Source organism: Babylonia areolata, chromosome 23 (genome assembly GCF_041734735.1).
Source record: "Babylonia areolata isolate BAREFJ2019XMU chromosome 23, ASM4173473v1, whole genome shotgun sequence".
Taxonomy (NCBI): domain Eukaryota; kingdom Metazoa; phylum Mollusca; class Gastropoda; order Neogastropoda; family Buccinidae; genus Babylonia; species Babylonia areolata.
The window spans coordinates 25,914,383-25,921,882 of NC_134898.1; the positions used below are offsets into that span (position 1 = coordinate 25,914,383).

At 44.7% G+C, this 7,500-nt stretch overlaps 1 protein-coding gene across 2 annotated transcripts in view; it reads right to left on the reverse strand.

The window, feature by feature from the left end:
- Positions 1-7,500, reverse strand: part of LOC143297901 (protein still life, isoform SIF type 1-like) — a 355,426-nt gene that overhangs the window by 92,609 nt on the left and 255,317 nt on the right. The gene's annotated exons all lie outside the window — the stretch shown is intronic.

Genomic DNA, 7,500 nt, shown 5'->3' on the forward strand with positions numbered 1-7,500 from the left:
CACATGCAGATCTGCACACAAATGAAGAAACAACCACTCGCGCTAACAAATACAACCACACACAGTCACACACACACACACACACACACACACACACACACACACACACACACACACACACACACACCATGCCTACACAAACATACAAACGTACATACACACAGACACAAACATAACATGCAAATATGGGCCCTCACACAAACACCCACCCACTCACCCATACAGACAAATAACGTGCCAGTTGTGCGCGAACAGTTGCCGGCGAAAAGTTCTCGACCAATTTGTTAGTAACCAGCGCAGTAAGCGGCGAAGTTGCACCCGGTCTGGACAGACAACCCAGTGAAATAGCTCCCCAGTTCCCCAGGAGGGTAACCCCCCCAAAAAAGATACCACGGAGATAACACTACTACCACTGCAGCCAGCCACATCAGTCACGGATACTGCTGCACTGAGGGATGATGTTTCCTATAGTGGATTCCCAGAACGATCCGATACCAGACTGTACACCTCTCGTCCATCTAGACACCGTGTATTGTATTTATGAGTATCATTACTCTTCAGTCACAATGGGCTTCTCTGCGTGAAATTTGAATTTCTATGCGCGAGGGTAAGCGTGTTTCCATGACCAGCATTTTTCCTGTGGTTGTTCTTCTCTGTTCTGTATTTACGTACACGTATGAATTCGTTTACTCGTCAATGTAGATTTTCTGAGGGTACCATTCCCATCACATTGCAAGGTGTTCGTTAGTATTTGGTGGGCGCTTGCTGCACATGGAACCATTTGAAAGGCTAGTAACCATGTCACCACACAAGGTCTAGTGGAGAAGGGTGGGAACCATTTGAAAGGCTAGTAACCATGTCACCACACAAGGTCTAGTGGAGAAGGGTTGGAAGAATTTGAAAGGCTAGTAACCATGTCACCACACAAGGTCTAGTGGAGAAGGGTTGGAAGAATTTGAAAGGCTAGTAACCATGTCACCACACAAGGTCTAGTGGAGAAGGGTTGGAAGAATTTGAAAGGCTAGTAACCATGTCACCACACAAGGTCTAGTGGAGAAGGGTTGGAAGAATTTGAAAGGCTAGTAACCATGTCATGACACAAGGTCTAGTGGGGAAGGGTTGGAAGAATTTGAAAGGCTAGTAACCATGTCACCACACAAGGTCTAGTGGAGAAGGGTTGGAAGAATTTGAAAGGCTAGTAACCATGTCACCACACAAGGTCTAGTGGAGAAGGGTTGGAAGAATTTGAAAGGCTAGTAACCATGTCACCACACAAGGTCTAGTGGAGAAGGGTTGGAACCATTTGAAAGGCTAGTAACCATGTCATCACACAAGGTCTAGTGGAGAAGGGTTGGAACCATATGAAAGGCTAGTAACCATGTCATCACACAAGGTCTAGTGGAGAAGGGTTGGAACCATATGAAAGGCTAGTAACCATGTCATCACACAAGGTCTAGTGGGGAAGGCTTGGAAGAATCTGAAAGGCTAGTAACCATGTCACCACACAAGGTTTAGTGGAGAAGGGTTGGAACCATTTGAAAGGCTAGTAACCATGTCATCACACAAGGTTTAGTGGGGAAGGGTTGGAAGAATTTGAAAGGCTAGTAACCATGTCATCACACAAGGTCTAGTGGAGAAGGGTTGGAACCATTTGAAAGGCTAGTAACCATGTCACCACACAAGGTCTAGTGGAGAAGGGTTGGAAGAATTTGAAAGGCTAGTAACCATGTCATCACACAAGGTCTAGTGGAGAAGGGTTGGAACCATTTGAAAGGCTAGTAACCATGTCATCACACAAGGTCTAGTGGGGAAGGCTTGGAAGAATCTGAAAGGCTAGTAACCATGTCACCACACAAGGTTTAGTGGAGAAGGGTTGGAAGAATTTGAAAGGCTAGTAACCATGTCACCACACAAGGCCTAGTGGAGAAGGGTTGGAAGAATTTGAAAGGCTAGTAACCATGTCATCACACAAGGTCTAGTGGAGAAGGGTGGGAACCATTTGAAAGGCTAGTAACCATGTCATTACACAAGGTCTAGTGGAGAAGGGTTGGAACCATTTGAAAGGCTAGTAACCATGTCATCACACAAGGTCTAGTGGGGAAGGCTTGGAAGAATCTGAAAGGCTAGTAACCATGTCACCACACAAGGTTTAGTGGAGAAGGGTTGGAAGAATTTGAAAGTCTAGTAACCATGTCATCACACAAGGTCTGTGGAGAAGGGCTGGAACCATTTGAAAGGCTAGTAACCATGTCATCACACAAGGTCTAATGGGGAAGGGTTGGAACCATTTGAAAGGCTAGTAACCATGTCACCACACAAGGCCTAGTGGAGAAGGGTTGGAAGAATTTGAAAGGCTAGTAACCATGTCACCACACAAGGCCTAGTGGAGAAGGGTTGGAAGAATTTGAAAGGCTAGTAACCATGTCATCACACAAGGTTTAGTGGAGAAGGGTTGGAAGAATTTGAAAGTCTAGTAACCATGTCACCACACAAGGCCTAGTGGAGAAGGGTTGGAAGAATCTGAAAGGCTAGTAACCATGTCATCACACAAGGTTTAGTGGAGAAGGGTTGGAACCATTTGAAAGGCTAGTAACCATGTCACCACACAAGGTCTAGTGGAGAAGGGTTGGAACCATTTGAAAGGCTAGTAACCATGTCATCACACAAGGTCTAGTGGGGAAGGGTTGGAAGAATTTGAAAGGCTAGTAACCATGTCATCACACAAGGTCTAGTGGGGAAGGCTTGGAAGAATCTGAAAGGCTAGTAACCATGTCACCACACAAGGTTTAGTGGAGAAGGGTTGGAAGAATTTGAAAGTCTAGTAACCATGTCACCACACAAGGCCTAGTGGAGAAGGGTTGGAAGAATTTGAAAGGCTAGTAACCATGTCATCACACAAGGTCTAGTGCAGAAGGGTTGGAACCATTTGAAAGGCTAGTAACCATGTCATCACACAAGGTCTGTGGAGAAGGGTTGGAAGAACAAGCCCTAGTCTGTCCCTGCAGAAATCGAACGTGGGATTCTTGCTTTCTCGTCGGGGACTCTGCCTCGTCGGGAACTCCGCTCTAACAATCCGAGATGTACATTGATGTACATGAGCAGGAGGAGGAGGAGGAGGAGGAGAACAAGAAGAAGAAAAAGAAGAAGAGAGGAGGAGGAGGAGAAGGAGAAGGAGAACAAGAAGAAGAAAAAGGAGGAGGAGGAGGAGAAGAAGAAGAGGGTGCTGATGATGACGACGATGAGTACGGTGATGATGAAAGAGCTGGTAGCGGAGCAAGAAAACAGACAAACAGAATAAGAGACAGAGACTACTAAGAGAGAGAGAGAGAGAGAGAGAGAGAGAGAGAGAGACAGAGACAGAGACAGAGAGACAGAGAGAGAGATATCGCTGCTCTGGGAATTAATTGATGGACGGGGACATCTGTGGGCATAAAACCCCTTTTGCCGTGACCACTTCCACAAAGGACCACAGAAGGCGCAGACAAGAGTCCGCTCTGACATCTATACGGTCAGCCGCCCCCCACCCCCCCCTGACCCCCCCAGACCCCCCCAGACCCCCTTCCCCACTTCTCCCCCCCCCCCCCCAAGGAACGCCATCAAGTGGACCTGCTTTACGACAATAACTCATCCCCTTGGGAGAAACAGAACTCTTTATTCATCACAGCCAAAACGCGCCAGCGCAACTCTCCACAGAGAAATAAAGAAAACGTAACTCCTTTTCAACATCACGTGTCTGGTTGATAGTCTTTCGGGGGGGCGGGGGTGGGGGGTGGGGGGGGGGAACCCACCACCCAACCATCACCACCACCACGGTGTCAATGGACTCACTGGCTTGTTTTTATATATATTATGTCTATAAACAACAACTCTACAGATCATGATAAAAGTCAACGCTGGGAAAGAAGGAGAAGAATGAAGAGGAGGAGGAGGAGGAGGAGGAGGAAGAGCAGTAGGAGCAGAAGAAGAGGAAGTAGTAGTAGTAGTAGGAGTAGTAGTAGTAGTAGTAGTAGTAGAAGAGTTAAGAACAAGAAGAACAAGATGAACGATAACAAGAAGAAGAAGGAAGAGGAAAAGGAGGAGGAGAAAAAGAAGAAGAAGAAGAAGGAGAAAGAGGAGGAGGAGGAGAAGAAGGAGGAGGAGGAGGAGGAGAAGAAGAAGGAGGAGGAGGAGAAGAAGAAGGAGAAGAAGAAGAAGAAAGAGGAGGAGGAGGAGGAGGAGGAGAAGAAGAAGAAGAAGAAGAAGAAGAAGAAGAAGAAGAAGAAGAAGAAGAAGAAGAAGAAGAAGAAGAAGAAGAAGAAGAAGAAGAAGAAGAAGAAGAAGAAGAAACAAGGAGAGGAAGAACAAGGACAAGAACAAGAAGAACACGAGGAAATAATAATAATAATAATAATAATAATAATAATAATAATGGGAAGAAGAAGATGAAGAAGAAGTCAAGAGGGACTGAGGTAAAGGAGCAGACGAAAAAGAGAGAAGAAATGAACCCTGACAGCAGGAAGTCTAAAGAAGAGAAAGTGAAAAAGTGAAAGAGAGAACGATGGGGGAGGGGGGGGGGGGAAGAGGGGAGGGAGAAAAAGACATAAAAGAAATAGGAAAAAATGAGGATGAACAAATAAAGAAGACGCAGATCAAAGTGGATGAAAAGAGAAGAGGAGGAACAGAAGGAGAAAGAAATGGAGGATGAAGAGAGGAGGTAAAGAGGAAATAAATAAAGAAAGAAAGGGGACATAGGCCACTGTAGCGAAAAAAACACACATGCAAAGACAGACTGAGAGACACTGGGAGAGATTGGGGGAGAACGAGAAGGAGAGAGAGAGAGAGAGAGGGGGGGGGGAGCAAGAGAGAGAGAGAGAGAGTGTCCTCACCCCACCTCCCTCAACCCCTAACACCCCCCCACCCCCCCACCGTCCCCTGGAGATGCATGGAGCTCTGTCACTGATCAATAATGTCCCCCCACCCCACCCCCAACCCAACCCAACCCCCTTCCCACCTCCACCACCTACAGGAAAGTCTGCCCTGGATGGACCTTTTCTTTCCCCTTTCATGTATGATTCAGTACACTGCTGTATAGCAGAGGATCTGGGTTCCCGCCTCCCTACGCCGAGCAACCTTGGACACGGTGGATATAAATCCACTGTCCCGATGGCCGTTAAAAGGCAAGCTACGGGGCCTTGTATTAACCCTTTCTATACGTAGTGAGTGTTGTCATCTTGGGTTCCAGAGTTGTTCATTCCTCTTTGTATATTGTATATGGTTTTCGTGTTTTTTTTCCCCCCCTTTATTCCTCCTCTCTTTTCACTTTCTCACTCTCTCTGTCCCTGTGTTTATTTAAGATTTAGATTTGGTATTTTTGGAATAAATGTGCACAGGTACCGCTATATAAAAAAAAAAATGCATGCAGTTCCGAAACTCTGTGTCCCTTGTGCAAGTAATCAACTGAAGACAAAGTTTATTTTTGTGGTGCAGTGTCCTGTTTTGAGTGATCTGCGTTTGAAACTTATTAAAAAAAAAAAAAAAAGTATTATGAATATCCATGTTGGTTTAGACTCTGTTTGTTGATGGCATTTAATGATGACGGTATTATGCCTAACCTGGCAGGGTATCTGTATGGAGGTTTTAAGTTTAAGAGAGAAGGTATTGTCTTCATTTCTTTCAGTTACTGGGATGCAAAAGCAGTAGAGCAGACGCTAACAATTACAGTGACATTTGCAAAATCTGTTATCGCCCTTTGTTCATAAGGGACTCTGGTCTTAATGAATAAAATCATCTGAATCTGACCCTGTACTGCGTTCTGGACAAATCTTGACATAAATAAGGCGTTTTAAAAAAGTGTACTAAAAGAAAGAAACCTGAACGAATGAGTTCGGCTTCGGAATGAGGGGAGTTTGTATTGAATTAACACTCCGTTTTTGGTTAATTAATTATGCTGGCCATGTCATATCAATGCAAAGTAGTTTCTATTACACTCCATGTCTGGTTAATTACATATGCTGGCCCTGTCACACGGATTCAAACTGAGCCTATCTGTTTGCTTTGTGTTGGCTAGCCCCAGTACCAAGACGCCCCCTGCCTGCCAAACCCGTCGTCTGCTCCGGCAGCCAATCACAGCCGTTCCCAGCCGTAAGCGCGAATCATTCGGCCTCAGTTGGCCAACAGCTGAGTATTGCTAATAGGTCTGTCGGCTAGTTGTTGACACAATCTACTTGCTGACACAACTTTTTAAGTATTTGAAAAGGTTTTTGTTTGTTTGTTTTTTTTCCCCCCGTTTTATTTCCTCATGTTGTTTTCTGCGGCTTCCGGTGACGTTTTCGTCTCAGAATTGACGTCATTACATTGTTTGCGTCAGTTTCAGGCGTAGAATCTATTAATCTGGGCATGGAAAACTACTACTACTACTACTACTACTACTACTACAAGTTACAGTGCTTCAATTTTCCGGCATGCCAGCTTGGGGAGTTGTCCTTGACCTTTTAAACAGGTATAAAGATTGCAAGGCAAATCATCTCGGATATAGTCTCGGATTGCATTTTGTGGTTGTCATCATCCCTCTGTACGTCACGAGAGGGCTGATTTATTGGGCGGTGCTAATTTTGCGGCCTGGAAATGTTGAGTTGCTCACTTGGCAGTTGTTGGCTGTATATGTCAGTTTTATGTTGTTCGTTAATTAAACAATTAATTAACTGCAACCTCGTAAACTTTATACCCTTGCTCGAAAGGTCAAGGTCAACGATGCAATTCCCTCCCAGCAAGCATGGAAGAGGGAAGCACTGCCACATGCAGTAACAGTAGTAGTAGTAGTAGTAGTTGTTGTTGCAGCTGTAGTGAACAATAATAATAATAATGATAATAATAATAATACTAATAACAATAATAATTCTTTCTCTTATTGTTGTTCTCATCATCATCGTTGATGCCGTTACTATGATTGTGATGATGATGATGATGATGATGATGATGATGACTTATTCATCTATTTATTTATCTATTTATTCATGTGTTGTTTTTGTTGTTGTTGTTGTTGTTTTTTGTGTTTTTTTGGGGGGTTACGAGTATAACGCTATCTTTTTAATCCTCCAATGAGAAAACAAACAAACAAACAAACAAAAACCCCCACAAAAAACCCAACAACAACCCCCCAAACAAAAACAACAACAACAAACACACACGCAAACACACACACACACACACACACACACACACACACACACACACGGACAGACGGCCAACACTGCAGCTACTTCCCACGTACCCGCGTGATTTGAAAAATGAGCACTCGCAACTAAAAGCTGGAGGTTGGTCTGGGTGTGTTCGTTTCGTTCTAAGAATCGACCGGGTTTTGTGGGTTAACGCATGGCACATTTCTCATGTGTGTTTTTATTATAATCATGTGAACGAGGGACAGGGGTTGGAACTGGAAGGAGGGCGGGTATACAAACAGACAGACAGACAGATAGACAGGCAACGAACCAGCCAGAGAGAGAGAGAGAGAGAGAGAGAGAG